The sequence below is a fragment of the Ursus maritimus genome, unplaced genomic scaffold (assembly GCF_017311325.1).
Source record: "Ursus maritimus isolate PB19 unplaced genomic scaffold, ASM1731132v1 scaffold_20, whole genome shotgun sequence".
NCBI classification, from domain to species: domain Eukaryota; kingdom Metazoa; phylum Chordata; class Mammalia; order Carnivora; family Ursidae; genus Ursus; species Ursus maritimus.
Genome location: NW_024424453.1, coordinates 23624464 through 23645760, shown reverse-complemented (window position 1 = coordinate 23645760; position 21297 = coordinate 23624464). Strand labels below are relative to the sequence as shown.

The 21297-nt window shown below is 51.9% G+C and overlaps 1 long non-coding RNA gene across 1 annotated transcript in view; it reads left to right on the top strand.

The window, feature by feature from the left end:
- Positions 1-21297, top strand: part of LOC121104271 — a 211626-nt gene that overhangs the window by 183885 nt on the left and 6444 nt on the right. Inside the window, exon 2 of the long non-coding RNA XR_005836560.1 lies at positions 3392-3515. This is a non-coding gene — a long non-coding RNA (uncharacterized LOC121104271). The remainder of the gene's footprint in view (positions 1-3391; positions 3516-21297) is intronic.

Here is a 21297-nt window from a genome sequence, read left to right as displayed (position 1 = left end):
CCCCCCCCCCCCCCCCCCCCCCCGCCCCGGCCCGGCATCTGTGTGGGGCTGCTGCATTCCACCCGGCCCCTTCAGAAGGGAAGGGCAGCTGCCTTCTGCTACCTAGAGAAGACTTGAGCAGCCTGGGGACTGTGATGGCTGGTTTCACTCCTCCCTGAGCGTGGCAGCTCCAGCCGTGCTGCGGCCACTCTCTTCACCTCCGTGGTCACTGTCGTGTCTCCTGGAAGACTGGAACGGCCTCCTCAGTGGTCTCTCTGCCTGGTCTCTTGGTCTCCTGCCTCCCTGCTCCACCATTTCAGACAGCAGCCAGGCTGGTCTGTTAAAAAGCAGTGCTAGCAATAGGAGAGGCTGATTGGATGGTCTTCTAGGTGCTTTTCAGGCAGTAACGCGGGGAGGGTGGCATTACCCCTTTCCTCATGCCTGTTCTATAGAGAAGGAAACTGAAGCATGAGTGTGTAATAGCTCACTCGAGACTGCACAGCTATCCGTGGAAGAGCCGGGACCAGACCCCAGCTCCTCTGGGTCCGGAGTCCATGCCCATGTCCTGCTGGTTCTGCGGATGCCTCAGCTCTGCTTAAAGCTGATCTCTGGCTTCCCGTTGTGCTTAGAATAACAGCCGTCCCTTGTCAGGCCCTGCAGGACCTGCCCGGGGGCCCACCTTTGATCTCTCTCAGGCCATTTCCATCTAGTTCATTCTGCTCTAGTGAGCCTGGAAGAGGGTTCCTGGGTAAAACAGAGTATGCCCAGTTAAATTTGGACTTCAGAGAAACCATGAGTACTTTTTCAGTAGAGGTATGTCTCATGATGGATTTGGGACATATTCATACTAAAGAAGTATTTGTTGCTCTCTGAAATTCAAATTTAGCCTTTGTGTGTGTACGTGTGTGTGCGTGTACGCACATGTGCCCTTACCTCTTACAGCTCTGGCTTTGGCTTTTTCCGTTCCTCCAGGTGCTGAGTGGGTGCCCCCCGGGGCCTTTGCTCACTTTTCGCTCTGCCGGCAGTGCTCTTCCCTCACTCTGCCTAGCGGGCTCCTCCGTGTCCTTCACTGTCCTTCACGTGTCAGCTTGGGTGTCACCTCCTCCAGGATGCCTTCCCTGACCACCAGTCTACAGCAGGACTCCCTCTTCTTCCGCTTCAGAGCATCCTCTGCTCTCCCCGTGATTTGGAGTCACGTGTATAGCCTTCATGAAGCCTGCCTGCCCACCTGGGCTGTGAGCTCCCTGGGGAAGGGGTGATGCCCAGCGCCAGCAGCAGCCAGGCCCACGACCCTTGCTATGTCAGTAAATAGCTCTGCTTGTACCCATGTCGGGCCCTCCTCTGGAAGCCCTCTCTCTCTCCTCACCCTGTTCTCCATCTGTTCTTATTGTCCTTTGAATTTGGTTGATTCGGTGTTACTGATGAGACTAAGTGTGTCTGAGCCCAACTAGATGGGTCCTTGGGAGCTCAGTTCTTGCCCACAGGGAGCTCACGTGAGTGAAGGGGACACATGGGGACAGTGAGCTCTGGTGCAATGGGCTAGGTGCAGAGCTGATGGCCTGGGTGATGTGTCATCAGGGGAGTGTCCTCCTGGCACACTCCTGTGCTGACCACCACCTTCACCCTCGCCCTGGGAAGAGCCAGTCCTCCTGGCCCTGTCCTGGGAGAGCTTTGTATAGACCCCAGCCAGATGGCCTCCTGCTGACTCCCCTGCCCACCTCCTTGAGGGCGGACTTCCTGCTGGCTCCTCCCATCCCCCCAGCTCTTCCTAACAGCCCGAATCACCGCGAGTTGGTTTATAACTTAGAATGCTTTGGGCTGCAAGTGACAGAATGTATGACTCAGACTACTTAAGTCAATAAGGAAATGACTTGTTTCACACTACAAGGCATCCCAGAGGCAGGGTGCACAGATCCAGCCGCTCCCTGTCCCTCTGCTCCATTGTCCTTAGTGTGGGTGCCATGCTAGGGGTGGTTCCCTGAGGTCAAGGTGGCCACCAGTGGCCCTTGGGTCTGTGTGCCACTCTGTTGTCAGCCAGCAGGAGAGAGAATCGACCAACCATGGCACATTTGTCCCTATCCTCAGTCTCACAGGGACAGTGGCACACTCTGGACCATGGACAGGGATCAGGGAAGTTCCTTGTTCTTATTAGCTTAGGCCAGAGGTTTCCAAACTGCCTCGGTGACAGCACCCTTAGTGCCTCAGAAATTTTCAGGGCATCCTAGGCCAAAAGAAATATCTAACAGTTCTCCTTATTAAGTATTTAGGTACAAACTAGTTAGGCACAAAATTAGTAGTAATTAAAAAAATAATGCACATAAATTGAAAAAAAATCTTCTTTTTATAGTATCCTTAATTAACTATAGTCATTTATCAAAGGGATGTGTGTGTCTGTTGGGCACTACACAACTTCTCCAGAGTGGGAGGTAGACTGGACCCCACCATTCTTTTTTTCCTACTTCCATTGATTTTTGTGCAATACTTGATTTTTATGATAGCAACACTGAAAACCTGACTTTACAAAGATATGGGGTCATTAATGTTAAAACCACGAAGTACCCTTGCTAGTAGTTTTTGTGACTCTGACAGATGTCACTGTGTTTCTCTTGAAAAACCAAAATATCACTTGGTGCTACAGTGAATTCACTGACGCACCTTGGGGCACCTCGGTGTGTGGTTTGAGACCACGGGCTTAGGGTGATTATTGTGCCTCCCTGAGGCCGGCCCGAGGGGGATCAATATCTGAACGGAATTAGGGTTCTGTTTTGAAAGAGAAAGAGAGGGAGTGGGTGCCGGATAGGTAACAGAATGTGGACATTACGACCATTGCCTGAATGTTGAATTTCAAGCCATCAGGGAAAGGGAACTACCTTCTAGCAGCTCCGACTGACGCTCCCCACTGCGGTTGCTTCATTCCTGTTACATAGCGTCATTTCATAGCGTCATTGGTTTCCGTAGGTGACTCTGTTCAGCGCGTCAGTAACTGGCTCGGGGATTCCTCGCCTCTTTTGTGACAGGCTGGTGAAGCGTCTGAGCCCTTCCCAGAAGAATGAGATGGAGTTTATGTTCACGTACTGCTTGGCCCCTAATTCACTCTGTCGTTTCTAGGCACATTTTCTGACCACTCTCAACCTCGGTTTCTGGTTGACATCTATGAAATGCTGCTGGGCTCTCCCACGCAGTCTCCTCTAGGATGACATCCTGGCCTGGAATCAATGGTTCCTCTCACCATGGGGCTAACTGGGGGCGCTGAGGACACCTGTTGACTAGAGCCGTGACCCCTTCCTCCTGAGAGCCTAGATGTCCCCTGAGCCAACCACCCATTCATCCTGGGCAGTTCTGGCTTGGCCCAGTGGCTCGCCCCGGGTCACAGGGCACATTTCTGATCATGGCCTCTTCTCTCCATCCTCAGCCCAGAGAGAGGATTCTGTCCTGATCTCACTGCCAGCCTCCGCCACCTGGAGCCAAGGATCGGGCTCCTGGCTCACCAGAGCCCCGGAGGAAATGTCTGCATGCTGAGTCAGCGAGGCCCGCAGGTACAGTTTCTCTTGGCTGCTACTCAGGCTTATCGGAGTGCAGTGTCCTTGTTCCCCCAGCGAGTGAGTTCAGACAATCTCTTTCCGGAGATTATGTTCCCAAGCCTCCGTGCAGCCCGGGGCTTTGATAACCACCTGGTGAAGCGGCCTTCACCTCGCCTCCTGGGGAAGCTTCGTGTCATGTTTCGGAGCTGCCTGCCTGAGGGGCGCTGCACGGCCAGAGCTGGGGCTCAGATGTCAGATGAGCCAGTGCTGGTCACCACCTGGGCCAGACAGAGACAGGGTAGGGCCATGAACGGCCGGATGACTCGCACCCCCGTGGGCCGGGAGCATCTGCTGTCTCTCCTTGCAGGCTGTGTCAGCCTCCGAGGACCTCCTCTGATCGTGTTGGCGTTTGCGCTCTACAGGAAGCAAAAGTGATCCATCCATCAGACCTCTTGTGTACTATTGACTTGGTGTCAGGCAACCTTTTTCCGGTGTTGCAACATATAATTCTATTTAATCCTCATCATCACTTGATAGAGGTAATTTAATTTCCTTCATTCCCATTTTACAGATTGTAGGATTGGGACAGTTAAATAAGTTCCCAAGAACATGCTGTTGGCTAGTGGGAAAGTTGGGATAGGAGCTGAGGCCATCTGACACCCTCGTCCAGATCCCTGCCTCCTATCCCTCCAGCCTCTGCCCCAGGCTGGGGGCATTTGTATCCAGTTCTAGGGCCCACCTGCCCGGGGAAGACCTGTGTTCACCCAGTTCACCGGTAGCAGAGATTCTGAGACCTGCCCTTCTAATCTTCTGGGCCCAGAGCTCTTTCCAAAGATGTTTAAATTTTTCCTTTTTTTTTTTGGTGGGGAAGATGGCCTTTGAGGGGCGGGGTAGACGGGGGAATGTTTGGTGCTTAGAAACCCCAGAATTGATAGTGGTGGCAAGATAACCGGATTCGGAACAGCAAGGTCTGTGGTTGAGAGCTCCTCTCCCACTGGCACGGAGCACACGGTGGTGAATTCTCCGTTTATCAAGTGTAAACTGGTTCAGGCCTCCCAGAGAAGATTGGGTAACAGAGACCAAGAACCCTAAAAATGTTCCTACACTTTACCTCACAGGGCCATTTCTAGGAATCTGTCCCAGGGAAGTCTTTTGAAATACAGGCAAAGCTTTTCGTGTCATTACTTTTGCAATACCACAAATCAAACAAACCAAGGGAATACTCATATAAACCCTGGTTCAGTCCAGGAAAGGAAGACCACACGGCCTTTAAAAATGGTGTTTACGAAGAGAGTTTGATGGAACAAGAGAAATCCTCCTGATTTAAGTTTAAGCCAAAGGTGGAGGCAGGGGAAGGTGAGCACAGAATGACAGAATGATAAATAGTTTAGCATCTCAGTTATTTGGAAAGACAAAAATGAATGAAGGGAAAAAAGACTGGAAGGAAAATCCTATAATATTGATTGCTCCTCTTGGCAATTTTCTGTCTGTATGGTTTTCTGTAGATTTAGCTCTGCCCGTATAGTTGGAAAAAATAACCAACCAACCAGCCATAACAATATAGAGACGTGAACATTCCGGGGGTTGGTGCCTCTCCAGACCCTCCAGTGAAGGGCAGGGGCAGCCCCAGCCTTCTCTGCTCCCACAGGGCCCAAGGGAGGGGCGGGCTCAGGGACCCTCAGAAGCACCACGCTGAACTGACCCAGAAGACTTGCTGCCCCAGTGTGGGGGGAGGGGGGTGCTCCAGCTCACTCTCCTGGAGGGAGGAGTGTGCACCTGGGTGGGTTGGGGTGGCTCCTTCCTGCAGCCGGCTGAGCAGACTTTGCCTGTTGCTTGGGGAGGGCCCAGGAAGGAGCAGACCTGTACTTGGGCTTCCTTTCATCCCTTCTGCAAAGCCAAACAAAATCCATGTTGCCATGGAAAGCGCTGCACGTTGCGTGGGTGTGGAGGAGCAGAGCCTTCAGGCCAGAAGCAATCTGAGTTCAGGTCTGGTTTGAAGTCCAGAGAGAAAGCTGGGCAGGCCGGGGAAACCTTCCACGTGGTGCAGGACGCCCAGCAGGGTCCCAAGCTCCAGGCTGGGGTGGGTCCACCAAATCCAAGCCACAATTCCCCCTGGTTACCAACCTCCTCTGGAACTGAGGGTCCGAACGGCTTGCCCCCCAGACAGGCCACTGGCTTGGGGAATGAGTGGACAGAGCCTCCACGTAGGAGACTGTGGGCCTCAGCAGAGCGCACTCCGAAAGGTCCTGCTGCCTCTTCTGTCTTTTGAGTGCTTGCCTTGCTGTGGCGCGCCCTGCCCTGGAAGCTACTCCGATGTCTACACGGGGGTCAGTCGGATGAACAGCTGGAGCAGCCTGGGACCTGCCCCCACCCTTGGTCTGCTGCCTGGGGGAATCCACCCTGAACAGCAGGGGCAGGGCGGAGAGGAGGAGTTGGCCCCCAGAAGAGCCACAGGGTGCTGAGGACTGAGGAGCCAGGGCAGCGACTCTCCACGTGGCAGTGTTGACAGTGAGGCTCTGCTGGGTGGAAATCTGAGCTCTCCATGGCTCTCCTCTGTTCATGTGATCCCTGTTCATGCTCATTCCCGAGCCTCCTCTCCACCCACCACAGACTCACGGCCAGAGCGGTGCCTCCGGCTCTGGCGCTGTGCAGATGTGCACATGGGCCCCACGCTGCCCCCCGCTCACCCTGGCTGCCTCGGTCTCCACGCTGGAGTCTGCCCCCCCCCCCCCCCCCTCCCAGGGGCAGTCTCAGGTTTCCTTTGCTGGATCTCGTCGAGACTTCTCTCTCCGTGGTGGCTGGACTGGCCCGCTCAGCTATGCCTGGCATGTGCGTGGTCACGGGACAGTTACGGAGTTACTTGGTGCTGGTTATTTTGGTTTTGCGTTTTGTTTGTTACTGTTTCTTAATACTGCTTAGATGAGACAGAGATGTGGTTATGTAAAAAGAGTAAGAGCTTTTGGCCATCGGTGGCAAGGAAACTCACCAGTGCAGGGCTTCGGTCCTTCCATCTACTTGATGATAGTAGCTACTATGTGTTGAGTGCTTACTGTCTACTCCACATAGACATCATCGTGCTTCCCCTAGTTCTCAAAACAACCCTACAGAGTACATGTTTTTGGATCACTCATTCACGCCACAACTCTTGGACTAGGCTTTACTGTTCATCAGGCATTCTTACCACCCCTGTTGTAAGGTGCAGTGACCTATGCTCAGAGAGGCTCAGTAACTTGCGGAAGCACTCAAGGCAAGGAATGAAGGGAGGTGAGGGAGGCCTGTGTGTGTAAGGCTGGAATTGGGGGATTGCTGCTGAGAATGGGACCTTGAGGAACATGACTTAGAACCAGTAGGGGTGTGTGTGTGTGTGTGTGTGTGTGGTGACTTATTGAGAAGGGGTGTGGCTCTGGAAGAGGACACAAGCACTGATGGACGAGCTTGGGGTCTGCTGGAGATGTGCCCAGTTCATTTTACACATTCCCCAGACTTCCGTTGAACAGAATAAACACAGAAGGAAGAGCTGAGAACATCTGAACAACTGAGATTGAATTTGAAATCATGACATTTGTTTTATTAGATCTGACTTTCTAAAGAGCTCCCTGTAAGGCTCAGATTACTTCCAGTGCCCATTTTGATCCAAAGTTCTGAGTGGACACGTACGAGGTGCTTGGGCTTGGGCCTGCCACTCTGGGGAGGGAGGGAGAGGGAGAGAGCAAGTGTGGAGACTGCGTGCAAAGAGTTACAGCCCAGGTGGAGGTAACAAGACCAACGTGTGTTTCCATGCGCCGCAGGCTGGAGAGCTCATAGTTGACTCCACAGATGAGTTGCCCCTGAGTTGGGCCTTTATTAAAAGTGGGGTAGGAGCTAGATTGGTGAGACAGAGGTAAGGACACACAGGGAGAAAGCACAGCATGAGTAACGGAGGAGACCTTTTTAAGCATAATTGTTGCAGGCGGGGGTCTAGCTTGAATGGAGTGGAGGAGGGTGTGTGTTCTTTTTTCCTTTCCCATTACTGAGATGTAATTGACATATAGCCCCGTATAAATTTAAGGTGTACAGCATAATGAGTTGACTTACGTAGATTGTGAAATTATTACAATAAATTTAATGTTCGTCATCTCATATAGATACAAAAAAAAGAAGTAAAAGAAAAAAATTCTTTTTTCTTTGTGATGAGAACTCTTAACAACTCTCTGATATACCATAAAGCATACAGTCATCTATAGTCGTCTTGTTGTGCATTACCACAACTTATCTTCTAACTTACTTATCTTCTAACTAGAAGCTTTTCCCTTGTGCCCACTTCCCTGCAATGCCCCGCCCAGCGCTCCTGCCTCCTTCTAAGTCTGATCTCCTTTTCTATGACTTCGATTTTTCCTTTTTTAAGATTCCATATGTGAGATCATACAGTATTTATCTTTTTCTTATTTCACTGAGCATAATGCCCTCAAAGTCCATTCTGTTTTTGCAAATGGTAGGATTTCCTTCTTGTTTGTGGCTGAAAAATATTCCATTGTATGTATCTACCTCAGCTTCACTAGCCACTTGTCCTCGGACACTAGTGGTTTCCGTAGCTTAGCTGTTGTCAATAATGCTGCCGCGAGCGTGGGGTGCGGGTATCTCTTCGACATAGCGATTCCATTTCCTTTGGCTATGTTTCCAGAAGTGGAATTGCTGGATCATATTGGTAGTTCCATTTGTAAATTTTTGAGGAACCGCCATCCTGTTTTCCGTAGTGGCTACACCAGTTTGCACTCCCACCAGTAGTGCATGAGGGTTCTTGCTAACCCTTGTATCTTGTCTTTTTCTTGGCAGCCATTCTCACAGGGACGATCATTTTCCTAATTATTAGTGGTATTGAGCACCTTTTCATGTACCTCTTGGCCAATCATATATCTTTTTTAGGGGGGAAATTATCTATTTAGTTCTTTCCCTTTTTAAAAATTTGATTATTTGGGGTATATGTTCTTTGAAAGTTTTAATCTAGGAGAGNNTGTTCCTGCTGAGAAGGAAAAGCAGAGTCCCAGGTCTCATCTGGAGAGGAGAAAAAAAATCTGTCTTGAATTTCTTGCCACGCACTCCCACCTGGAAAATCATACCGGAATCCCTTTCTGGTGAACTGCCCATGCTCTTCCAATCACCGGCAAAGATTAAGAGGCCGTATGACAGGGCCGCCTGGGTGGCTCAGTCAGTTAAGCATCTTCCTTCAGCTCAGGTCATGATCTCAGTATCCTGGGATCAAGCTCGACATCGGGCTCCCTGCTCAGTGGGGAGCCTGCTTCTCCCTTTCCCTCTCTCCCTATTTGTGCTCTCTCTTTCTGTCTCACTCTCTTTCAAACAAATAAATAAAATCTTTCAAACAAAACAAGAGGTAGGACGACATAGTGGCTATGAGGTCAGTCTCCAGAGCAGAGAGACGTGGATTCTAGTCCTGGCTGAGCCACTTCTCAGTGCTGTGCCTTAGGCATATTGTTTAGACTCTCAGCGTCTTATTTTACTCAGCTGTTTAAAGGAGATGATGAGAACTTCCGTTTTTTTGTTGTGAAGATCGAGATATAATGCTAGAAGTTCCAGTGTCTCTCTGGCTCAGACCGTGCAGAGTCACATTCAAGAAAGCCCAGTTCGAGAGCCAGAAGTAACTTAAAAAGTTTGTCAGTCTTCATGCATGCCTTGAAGAACCTTATAGGAGAGCCGTTCTATAACTCTCCAGAGTGATTCCCAAAGTCACTCTCCTTTTCCCTCAATTCTCCTGCACCTGCTGCAAAACTCCTCACTCACCAAAGGGCTTTTCTGTTCTTTCCCTAGTGATTAGCTGAGCTGCAGCATAACATGGCAAGTGGAGGGAGAATGTGAGTGTTCATACTTTGTTGTTTTGTTTGTTTGTTTACAAAGCACTTAGCACAGAGCCTGGCTATTTAAGACCTCAGTGCATTCTGCTCTTAATAGGAAACACTGTGGGGGCGCCTGGGGGGCTCAGTCGGTTAAGCTCCTGCCTTCTGCTCAGGTCATGATCCCAGGGTCCTGGGATGGAGCCCTTGCCCAGCGGGGAGCCTGCTTCTCCCTCTCCCTCTGCCTGCCACTCCTCCTGCTTGTGCGCTCCTTCTCTCCTCCTCTCTCTCCCCCTCTGTCAAATAAATAAATTCAATCCTAAAAAAAAAAAAAAAAGAAAACACTATGGAAGCACATAGAAATTGTTCAAAAATTGGAGCTCAAAAATGTAATCAGCTAATACAAATAGTATTTTTTCTTCTAAAAATATTAAATAATTGAACAGCATTATTTAAACCTTGAAACTTTTGTAAAGTAATGCCCCTGGTGTTTTAGTTCCATCGATCTGCTTCCTGAAAACGTGTCTGCGGATCAGCAAGGAAATTCTCTCCCCCGGCCAGCACCAGCAGCCTTTCTAGTTCCCTTTGCCAGTCCTTGTCCCCGAAACCACAGTGAGCACCGCTGAAATTCCAGGGCAATTCAGGGAGCTCTGGAGCTGGAAGGGATTCAGGACCCCTTGGCCTCCAGAACAAGAGGGGCCGCCAGAAAGGAATTCCAGGTGGGAGTGGGCAGGCAAGGAGTCCAAGTGACTTGCCACTTGTGCTTATTGGAGTTGGTTGGAGTCTTAACTGAGAAGAATTGTGTGAGGACAGAGGAGAGATGGACAGTAGAACAAGAGCCATTCATTCATTCATTCATTCACCAGCCCTTCATTGAGTAGCTGCTGGTAACTGGCAGACCGTCTTGTTCAAGGGTAGCCGCACATCATATTTATTCCACGCTACGTGCTTTTCTTACAGTGTGACTGTCACTCTTTCCACTGAGAAGTGAGTACCTATGTTCATTCCCTTTCAGTCTGGAAGGGTGTGTGTGGCTACCTTGATCAACAGAGTGCAGTGGAAGTCATGCTCTATGACTTACAATTTTAGGTCATAGAACGATACAGATTCCTCTTGTGTTTGTTGGTCTGACTCTCTGTCTCCTCTTGGATGCTGGCCCTGAGCACCCAGCCACCCAGCCACCCAGAGGAAGCCTGGGCCACGTGGAGGGGCCCAGCTAGTGCTTGGCCAGCACGCAGCATCAACCACCAGCCATTGTGCATGGTCCTTCAGATGGCTCTAGACTCTAGCTAAGGCCCCACATGCTGTGGGTACTATGTCCGTGCTGTGGTAAGTTCCCGACCTGTGGCAGTGCTGGACACAATAAGAAACTGTTGCTGTTTTGAGTCACTGGTTGTCAGGAGAGTTTGTTACGCAGCAGGAGATTGCTAATACATAGGCTCTGTGGGGAGGCAGGGCCCACAGAGTGGAAGCGCTCTCAGGGTGTCTGGGGAGATCTCTAAGTTAGCAGACAGCCATCCTCTTGCTTGCTAAGGCAGGATAGAGAGAAGCACTGAAGACGTTTGTCAGTCTCTGCTGGGGCCACAGGGATGAGGGCTCAGAAAGGCTTTTTGGAAGAGGTGACACTTGATCTTGGCCTGGAAGGGCAAGTAAGAGTTAGCCAGGGGGAGGATGGAAAATGGGAAGAGTGTGGGGAGAAATCCCTGGGAAATGGCTGTCAGGGAGTGATCTGGCTTTTCTCAGTCGGTGCATGCGTGACTGCCCGTAGCGTGGGGCCTCGCACCTGGCACAGCCCTGGTATCTGGCAGGGCGCATCAGGATGGCAGCTCCAAAACCCGGTCCCAAGCCAGGCTCTGGGCCCTGGCAAGGTGCCAGGCAGTGGTCCCCCCACAACAGTGGGGACTCCTCCTGGATTCTGAAGGGCCAGTTTCTGAAGGGACTGGAGACCGGCGCCGGTGGGGAGGGTCAGCAACCACAGCCAATGCAGTGGGCTAGCATTGGGAAGTTTCAAAATGGCGCCCTGCTCTGGGGGGCGGGGGAGGCGTTCTTAATATGAATCACAGCAGCATCAATGATCTGACTTCCTTCAGATGCTCCCAGCCACTCCTCATGGTCCAGCCACACTGCATGAACTACCCTTCTCTGAACATTGCTTCTCCCCAATTTTCTTGGGTTTGTCCTTCCTGCTATTTTCAACCTCATCCCTCACCTCAGGTGTCCCCCCCCCCCCCCGCCCCCGGGAGGACCTTGGAGATGCTCCCAGTCTTCTTAGGACTGCACAGCCCCCTCTGTCACAGCCCCGAGATGTGGTGATGCCCTGACCTGCTCACCCGTGGGCCTCCCTGACCAGACTTAGGACAGTGGGGAATTAGAGTAGGTGGGCTTGGGGTGTCTGTAAGTGTCCTGTGGTTTGGTCCATATGTCCTCTCTAGGTACGTCTACTGACATATGTCTCTGCGTGTCCATGTGTGTCTAATCCCGGATGTGTCCATATGTATCTTCTGTGACTGCGTGCCTGTGTGTGTTACGTGCCTGTGTGGGGATGCTCCCTCTGGGCTGAGAGCGGGGGGTAGAGACAGTCACCCGTCAGGAACCAGCCAGCTATGTCTTCATGGAGTCTTTTGCCTGCCAGCCTCCCAGGACAGCCAGCCCGCCCAGCCCAGCCCAGCCGAGCAAGACACTCTGTGCCCTCTCTTCCAAGTTAGGACATGTGACACAGACACAGCCATGGCCCTTCCCACCCTCCATCCCCCCTGCCTGGGTGGTGTGCGTGTAGACATGGCCAGCATCTCCCTGGTCTCCGTGCTGCTCAGTAAGGAACGGATTATAATTCCTGGGCAGGCTGCATCTGCAACCAACTTGAGGGAAATAATTGTTGAGCGAGTTGAAAGAAAAAAATCGTAGCAAGGAACTTCAATCCAGCCAGCCATCCGTGTCATTAAATTAGGCTAATCTAAATCCTCAGAGCCTAATTTAGCAGCCTCCAAGACCAACTGAAGCCTTACCCTACATGGCTCTCTGGAGTTCCCACTGCAGTGTCCCTGGCAGAGGGGAGCTTCGGGGAGCACAGTGGGCAGTGACCTCATGGCCTGAGGACACGCAAAGCTAAGATGGACACCAGCTGCTCCTCTGGGACCTGGCTGTGCAGGAGGAGGCCTGGGCTGGGGGGTGGGCGGGGTTCCTGTGCTGGCCCTGCCCTGCGCCAGGGCCCAGCCACCCCAGGCCTCATCTGAGCTCGCCCAGCTCACAGGGGCCATTAGCAACATGAACAGGGAGGGGCTGGCATGGGGCTGAGGCCGAATTCCCTCAAAGTTCCCTTAGTGTTGCTCCTCTGAGCTGAGAGCTGTGCCCTGTCAACACCAACCTACGGCTGAGTGGAAGAAAGAATGCAAGATGAATCCATGCTATAAAATACAGCTTTTGTAATGACTATTGTGAAGCATTAATTCCTTCGCCCATTCAGATACTTAGGGACTCATTAATTCAACCATTGCTTCTCTCCGTTATTTGTTTTTTCTGAGACCCTCTCCCTCCCCCATTCTCTCTGATGTACTCATTCATTCACCAGCTCTTCCTATCCTCCCTCCCTCCCTCCCTCCCTCCCTCCCTCCCTTCTTCCCTCACTCCCTCCTTGTATTCCTACCTTGAGGAATTGCCTGGGAGATGCTCATCCCAGCGGCTGGCCAGAAATGAAAAGCACTTGAGGCCTCTTGCCTCGAGGACCTGTGTCTGGCCAGGCTCCTGAACTTGCTCCTCTTCCTGGATCTTTGCTCCTGGCTCCCCACTGTCCCCTTACTGGCATTTCCTCCCTGCTCCCCTCCCTGGGGGGTGGGGGCGTGGGAGCTGATGGTGGGCTGTTGGGTGCGCCTTTGCCAGGGGCACTCAGGAGGAAAGGTGCCGAACTGACCTGATAAATGAACCAACAGGGATGTGTGGCCTGGCCCCCCTCCCCCTTTGATCAAAAGCCTCTGAACCCCTGATGACACCCCATGGCGTATTCCTCTATTAATCAGAAAAGCCTTGACAGATGTAAGCAATTTGTCTTGGGAGAGGCCTGGAGGGGGGTGTGGAGAGGGAGCCCGCTCCAGCCCCGTCAGCCTGGAGAAGATGCTGAGGGGAAGTCTTGAAATGGGGGCTGAATTCATGCATACTAAGAAGGCAGGAGAACCAAGAGCCAGGCAGATCAGAAAGAGAAGCGTTTTCATTTCAAAGCATATTTCTTCCTTGATTGAATAGGGCCCCCCCACTACCACCACCAAACCAGGATGCTGGAATGAGGCTGGGATCCAGGGGTTAATCCCACCCAGACCCCTCCAGGGCTCAGATGCTTGGAGCAACAGGGGCTGGCAGGTGGGGTTCAGGTTTGGGTTCCCTGACAGAGCAGCAGTCAGCATTCTCCTCGTGCCCTGGGGTTGCTTCGGTCCCTGCCTGCTGCTGCCGGGGAAGCTCGGCCCCTGCTGAAGCCACCGTGCAGCAGTCCAGAGCTGGCACTGGAGACGCAGAGAGGAAGTCATGTCCACTGTCAGAAACACCCAGCCTAGACCACCAGGCAGATACGTAACCCAGGAAATGAGTCTTGAGATGGGGGTGGGGAAGGGAGGGAGGGTACCTGGTGCAGTGTGGACAGAGACGGGATCACCAGCTCGACAAGGTGGGGCTATTCCCAGAGGAGGAAACAGAAGCTGGGTCTTCAAAGATGGGTAGATGTGCTCACATGGGAAGGGTCTTCCCTTCTTTGTCAGTTTGGAGAACTTCTCCTCATCCTTCAAGACCCAGCTGGGCCTCCTCCTCTCTTCGCCTCTTTGCCTCACTAATTCTGGAGGTTGGAAACTATGTCTGACTCATCTCTGTGTCCTAGTGCCTAGCCCAGGGCCTGGCATAGAGTAACAGCAAATGCTCCCTGAAGTGAGTGGAACAGAGTTGCAGACAGTGGGAACAGCGTGTACAAAGGCACAGAGGCAGGCAGGAATCAACGTGGGTGTATAAGAAAACTACAGGTTGTGTTTACATTGGCAGGGCTGTGTCCACACAGGGTCCTGTATCAGTAGGGAAGCTGAACACTGGTTTGCATTTCTCAGTTTTTATTCGGTTGTCTGGTACCCTACAAAGGCAGCCTAGGGATTTGGCTGCAACCGAGGAGTATATACAATCTTATTTTCATTGTGGTTTAAAAAAAAAAAAAAAAGAGTGCTCCATGAATCTGTTCAGATGCTTCAAACATAGATTTTAAAACTCACTCTTGCAAATCTCAGAGACCAGAGCCACAGCCAGTGTTTTGATCATTTGCCTCCTTCCCTTTCCAATAAACACCTAACATACTTTGCCAAGCTTTCTGTGGTCGGGATTTACAGATCTGTGACTCACCCAAGTGAGCCAGGGAACATGAAAAGATGTCGCTGGGGAGAAATATGCAGGAAGGATGGGAGAGGTCAGCGCCTCCACCAAGCAGGACAGACTCCCACAGCTTTTCCTAATAAACAAGTTTCCAGGGCCCTTTGAATTCTTCCAGAGAGGAGAGGAACGTTAGCATTCACATGGAGGGGAGGAACATCATGGACAGTGACCACGTGGGCCTGGATCCTGAGAGAGGGGGTGTAAGCTCGGGCAGGAAACAGAACTGGGAGGTGGGCCGGTACCCGAGTCGCAGTTGCTGACAACCATCATTGAGCACCTGCTGTTTGCCCATCCCACAGAGAAGGTGGATTGTCTTGTCTGAGGTCTTGTGGCCTGTTATCAGGGAGCTGGGATCAAAACTGGGTTTGTTGATTCCAAAGAGCCTGTTGTTCTGTATTCCACTGTGATTTGGGCAGTGTTGGGCCTTTCGGTAGGGCTGGGTCCCGGGGCCTGGGCCTGAACTGCCTTGCCGGCAGATTGCTGCTCCTTGAAACATGCCCGAGGACGCTCACTGTTACCGAGGTTCTCAAACTAGTTCCAGCGGAGTTTGGGCTAAGTGGATTTCAAATAGGATTCACCCTATTAGGGCTCAGGGTGTCCTCTGAATGCCCTCCAACCTGCGGGACGGACCCTCTGCCAACCAGGACTGCGTATGTGTAAGTTCCATTCCCCATGCCCACGCTGTTTCCACCAACTGCCTGACCCCCTGCGAGGCCAGTGCGGCATCCCCCCCAACCCGTGCACAGCCCGCCTGGGCTCCTCTGGCCTCCGTTTATGTCCTGGTCTCCAAGCGCCTGACCATGATAATAAAAAGCTGTCCTGCTTACTCAGTGCTTCTGGGTTAACTCCCCAACCCCTCCAAGAGGTGGGTCCCAGTGTCTTCGTTTCTCTGATGAGACAGTGGAAACTCCGGGAGGTTAAGGAACTGGCCAGAGGTCACCCAGCTAGGAAGCGATGGCAGCCATCTGAATGTCGCATCTGTATGACTGAGGAGCCGGCGTCCCTAGTGCCTGTGCTCTTCTGTCTGCAGGCCACCTCACACAGGGTCACTGCCCTCCTCTGGGCTGCCACTGGCTTGGGCCCATCTCATCAGGTGAGGGGACTGGCCTCTCCTCTCCCAGTGCCATTTAAACCTAGCTTTTCACTCTGTGTTAGGCATTGTAGCATGATCAGACCTCAGTGAGTTCTGGAGGGTCGTTCTTTGCAGGGGTGAGCCTGTGGCCATGTGTATCTGTGCATGTGTATGAGACCACATGTGCATGTGACTGTGTGTGTGAGCCTGTGTGTGCATTTGAGTGTGTTGGTGGGCAGGGATGGAAGACAAGACAGAGAAGAGTGGGAAGGAACTTAGGACAGAAGAGGTTTCCAGGAGATGAGAGGGGGCCTTGTGTTCCCAGGGCTCTCTGCTGTACATCGCAGGGGACCAGAGCAGAGTGAGCCTGGGGAGCCCTAATAGGGGTGCAGAGCCTGGAGCCCTGGGATGCACAAGGCCTCTGTGAGGCAGACACACTCCTTTATGACCTACTTGGCCATGGCTTCCAGGAGCCTGGCACAGACTCATATAGACCCACAGGGAAAAAAGATGAGCTTCCCACAAAAGTAGGACCTGCTTAATGATGAGGTGTGAAGAAATAGAGTAATAGCTGCCATTAGCTGAGCACGTCTTATATGCTAAATGTGTTATGTGCATGAATGTATGCAATCCTTATACCCTTGCAAGGGGTGCATTATGAATAAGGAAACTGGCCCAGAGAGGTTAAGAGGCTTGGCAAGTCCATGCAGCAGACTGCTGAATGTGGAAACATGAATCAGGACTAGGTTGGGTCTGATTTCCAGTGACTGAAGCTGAGAGTCCTCCTGGGGGGCTGCCAGGTCTAAGATGGTGGGGGGGCAGTGCCTCTGATCAAGGAGGACCCTTGTGTTTCCCACTGTTGGCACAGAGTATGTGTCAGCAATGTTGACAGAACTTTGGAGAGCTTTGTGTCTGAGTCTCGAAGGTCAAGTAAGGGTTCACTAGGGAGACCCCAGGGCAAGTGCATGTTCTCACGAAGCTCATCCTGCCTCTGAGTCATTGAGCTGGTCTTCCCCTTCCTTTCCTCCGTCTGGTTCGTATCCACTTGTAGAGGCTGAGTTCCAGGCCTACCTCCTCCAGGAAGCCTTGCTTATCTAGTCCAGCCATGTTGATCGTACCCCCAGGGCAGCCCCACCCTGGCCTGTGTGCACGATGGCTGGACCCAACCTGGGTGCTCCAACGTCGTGGAAACACCACAGCCCGGAGGCCCAGCAGAAGGCTGGCTGGCCAAAACGGAGAGGGAAGGGAGGCAATGAGCCGGTGTCATCTGCTGAACAAACGCAGTGGTGGGGCCTCGCGTGTGGAAATAAATCCTAGTCAAAGAGCTGCAACTGAGCAGGTCCTCGCAGAGTGCAAATGTGAATGTAACCGGCATACTATTTTAAAATGCCTCTGAACATACGTTCTAAAGTGAATAAGCTGGCTTTTTGCTCTGAAATCCCACCTACCCATGCAGGCAAAGCCATGGCGTTTGTGTTCTAGGGCAGGGGCCTAGAAGACGGTGCTCCCTAGGGCAGGGACGGAGGAGATGCCCAGAGGAGTCTGTCATGCTCCAAGGGAGAGGAAAACCTCTCTCAAGTCTTGGAAGGAAGAAGGAAAGAGAAAAAAGGCAGGGGAAGTGGTCCTGAGTGTGTCTTCCAGCTTCCCCTACAAGCCCTCCCCACCATGAAACCCAAGAAAGATGTGGTATGAGAAGATGCAGAGAAGTCTGGGGGTATTTCCGGTTTCAGGGCTTATTTATGGTTTGCGTGGAGGTAGACGGAACATTTTAATCCCTGTTAGAGAAGTCCTGCCTCCAACATGGTGCCACTGCCCAGAGGACAGTCAGCAGTGGCTGGACAGGGAACTCTGGGAATAGTGGACGGTCTTCTTTGGTCTTTCTCTAGAGGAATCTCGAATTGTCCACAAGTTCCCACTGGGAGATATAGGAAGAAGGGAGCAGAACGGCTGGGGGACCCAGAGTAGAGACCAGGATGGGGGAGGCTGAGACACAGGGCGTGCAGTATCACTGAGGATGGGACTGGGTGCTGAGGTGGGGGATCCCAGTGGGCACAGGCCATGCTGAAGGAAAGTCCACGAGTTCTCAGCCCCGAGCACCATCAGAGGACGTCAGGAGTTGAGGGAACAATTCCAAAGCTTGTCTCTCACTTTCCTGAGACCCCTCCCCCACCAAAAAAGGGCCACATAAGCTTCCCCTACTCTTAGATGCTGTTTTGGTAAGAAAAAGAGGAAAGCAGGAGAAAGACGGAATATTTACCTGAAAGGGACTGGGATTCCTTTCATCGTTAAACTCAGTGGCCGTCTGCTTCCCTCCACTATCCTGATAGAGGAGATAATTTATAGAAAATACTGTATGGTGACTAACATAGCATAATAAAATAAAATTTAAAAAAAAAGGAAAGGAAGTTTTAGTTTGGGGCTTAGTCCAGTGTATGAAATTTTTGATCGTGAAAACAAGATGAATGTCAGGTTTGGCCGTAACTTTATGCTGAGGGCACAGTATCTCACATGTGAGAAATCTTTTCTCTTTCTCAGATAATGTACCATTTATCATCTTAAGTACTATTATCATTTATTATTTGAAATACCCAGAACCAGAGGTCTTTGAAGACCGTTATAGCCCACTTCTTCCTCCCTTCAAATGGGAAAGTTCTTGCTGTACCCCCTTCCTCTTCCATCCCAGTCCCTGTGTATGCTCCAGTGTGCATCCCTTTTGTGGGGGAGAGAAGCGAGGGTGAGGATGTGCTCTCCAGCAGCCCAGCTTAGTTGGTATCCCACAGGGAGGGGACCTGGCCAGCTGGAGTGCACATTGCCAGAAGGAGTGACAGATCTAAGCTTTGTAGCCTGAAACCACATTTACTATCTTAGCTTTTGGCTGCAAGTAGCAACTGAACTAAGGGGGACTTAGAAAAGACAGATACTTAACAGGAAGACTGAAGAAAAGTGGCTCCAGAGTTAGTGCAGTGGCTTTAAGATGTCATCAAGTACCAAGGCTCTTTCCAGTTATTTTCCTATCCTTAGCACATCAGCATTTTGGCCCCCATGCATGTTGCCTCACAGTCACAATACAGCTGCCGTAACTCCAGACATCACTTTCTCATACAAGTATATTCAAATTTAGCTCATAGGCCTCTCTTTTCTGGTAGGAAGACTTCCTGACCAGGGTAGGGGGCTCATACACCCACACCCCAGACTAGGTTCTACACCCACCTGCCCTAGATCAAGACATCTGTTATCAGATAATCGAGGGTCTCTTAGAAAGGTTGTGATGTGTTTAGGCCAGAAAGCCAACAATGTTTGCCGGTGGTTCAAGTAAGGCCAGGCAAGGAGCAGAGCCAGGGCAGGAAGCCTCCTGAGGCAAAAGCTAAGAGGAGACAAAAAGAGGATTAGGGTGGATCACAGCTGAGCTGCCCTGTAGATGATGATGATGGTGGTGATAGGGCTGGAGCTGCATGTGCTGGGGTGCTTACCACGTGGCACACTTGCTCTGCACTGAGCAGTGCACAGTTCGTCCTCACTGCAGTGCTGTTGTTTTACCCATAGGGGAGCTGAGGCCCACTCTGCGTGCTAGCAGTGGGGGGTGTCATTAGTGCGCCCCACCGTGGCTGCTGGTGTGGGATGCCAGCAGCATTTCAAAGCGGCTGCTGTGCGTAGATTCCTTCTTCCTTCTCCCACCACCTATTTAAAAATACTCAATGAGTCTCCTCCGCCAGACTCCTCAAAGGTCCTCACATTCTGGGAGACACTGGAGAACAAGACTGACGAGGTCCCTGCTCTCATGGAGCTACATTCCAGTGGGAAGCATGGGAGAGTCTCAGTCGATCAGTCAACAAGAAGGACACTGTGGTAGGGTCATGGTAACAAGTGGGTGCCACCAGGAGTGCCTGGAGAGAGAGCCCCGTGTGTCCTGGGTGGTTTGGTAAGGGCTCTCTGAGGGGAAGGTGGTTGGGTTGAAACTTCAGTGTGAGATGCTCCAGCCGCCTGACGATCTGGGGGAAGGGAATTCCAGGCATAGGAACAGCAAGGGCCAGGCTTGGGGGTTGTCCGTAGCATTTGAAGAACAAAAGAAAATTGCCCTGGCTGGAGCCTGGCTGGGCAGGGATGAGAGTGCTTGGAGAGGAGTCTGGGCATTTTTCCCAGGTGATACGGGACACACTAGAGCGTCCTCAGCGGGGGAATGCCTCATCTGAGGTATGCTGTTGGACGTGTACTCCTGCGCACAGAGCTCTCCCTTTGCTGTGGGGCACACTGACCCTCCTTGTCCAGTGGGCATCGGTCATGTCTCCCTCGGAGGGCTGCAAGTTCTTGGAGGTGAGAACAGAACGGTGCCTCCTCCTGCACCTGCGCGAAGCCATCAGCAGTGAACCAGTGACAGAGAAGCCGGTGGCATGAGTGCATACTGGAAGTTCCTGTGTTCACCTGAAGAGACCTGACGGCAGCTGTGCTAGGTGGTGAGTGCACATGAAGTTATCTGCTTCTCTCAAGTTCTGGGCTCGCCCATTTCACACAGCACAGCAGGCTTAGAAGGGAATATCTTTCTTCCCTGAGAGACGTTTCTCCAGGGGGTTGGGGTTCTTCTCGATCCGGCCTCCCCACGCAAGCTTGGAGGCAGCCCTGGGTCTCATTAGGAGGAGACTGTCAGATGATCTCAGCGTCCGGCAGATCATTCCCACAATGAGCTCTGATAGGTAGCAGACATGTGTGCTGGGGGTGACCTGGTGAGCAGCTACCCCTCCGCCCCCACCCGCCAGCCAGGGGGCCTCCCCCGCCCTCGCAAGGTGCTCTCAGAACTCGACTCTGAATACACGAAACATGAGGCCGTCCCCCTTAATCAGAGCTGACTTATGGGAAAATTAAACACAGAAGGACACGCCAGCTCCAGGGAAGGTTCCTTCCCTGCCTTCCTGGAGGCTCAGCCTGACTGTGAGCACCTTCGGGGGAAAGGCTGACCCTGCTGTCAGCCAGAGAGCTGTGACCCTGTGGTGGCAGTTGCATTGAGATGACGTGTTCCTATTGACTGGAACAGGGAGGCTAGTCACAAAAGACGAGTAAAAGGCAGAAATCTTTTTGTTTGGAATGTGCTGTCTACTTTGTAAGTCCTCGTGGCGGGATATCATTGATCTTTCAGAAGTACCGAACTGAAGTCTCATTAAGTTTTTCCAGGTGCGTCAGGTACAAATTATCTACCTCCTTCTGCAGCCATTAGAAGGAATGTAGCTTCTGCTTGAGGCAGTTTACAATAGAGAGCCAAGGGGGCCAGGGCAGAGGGACTGTCAGGAGGCCAGGCCTGGGAAACCTGGAGAAATGGTTCAGGATGTTGAACTCTGTGGAGGGGAGACAGAGCTAGGCTGTGACTGGACTCCACTGTCACCATTCAGATTGAAGGACAGGTCAAGAGTCTTCTCCTTTGAGCCACATTGAACTTGCATATGGGGCACCAGGGTGATCCAGAGCCAGGGGTCTTCTTCATACACCCTAATTTGTCCAGAGAGCCCTTTGAAGGCTG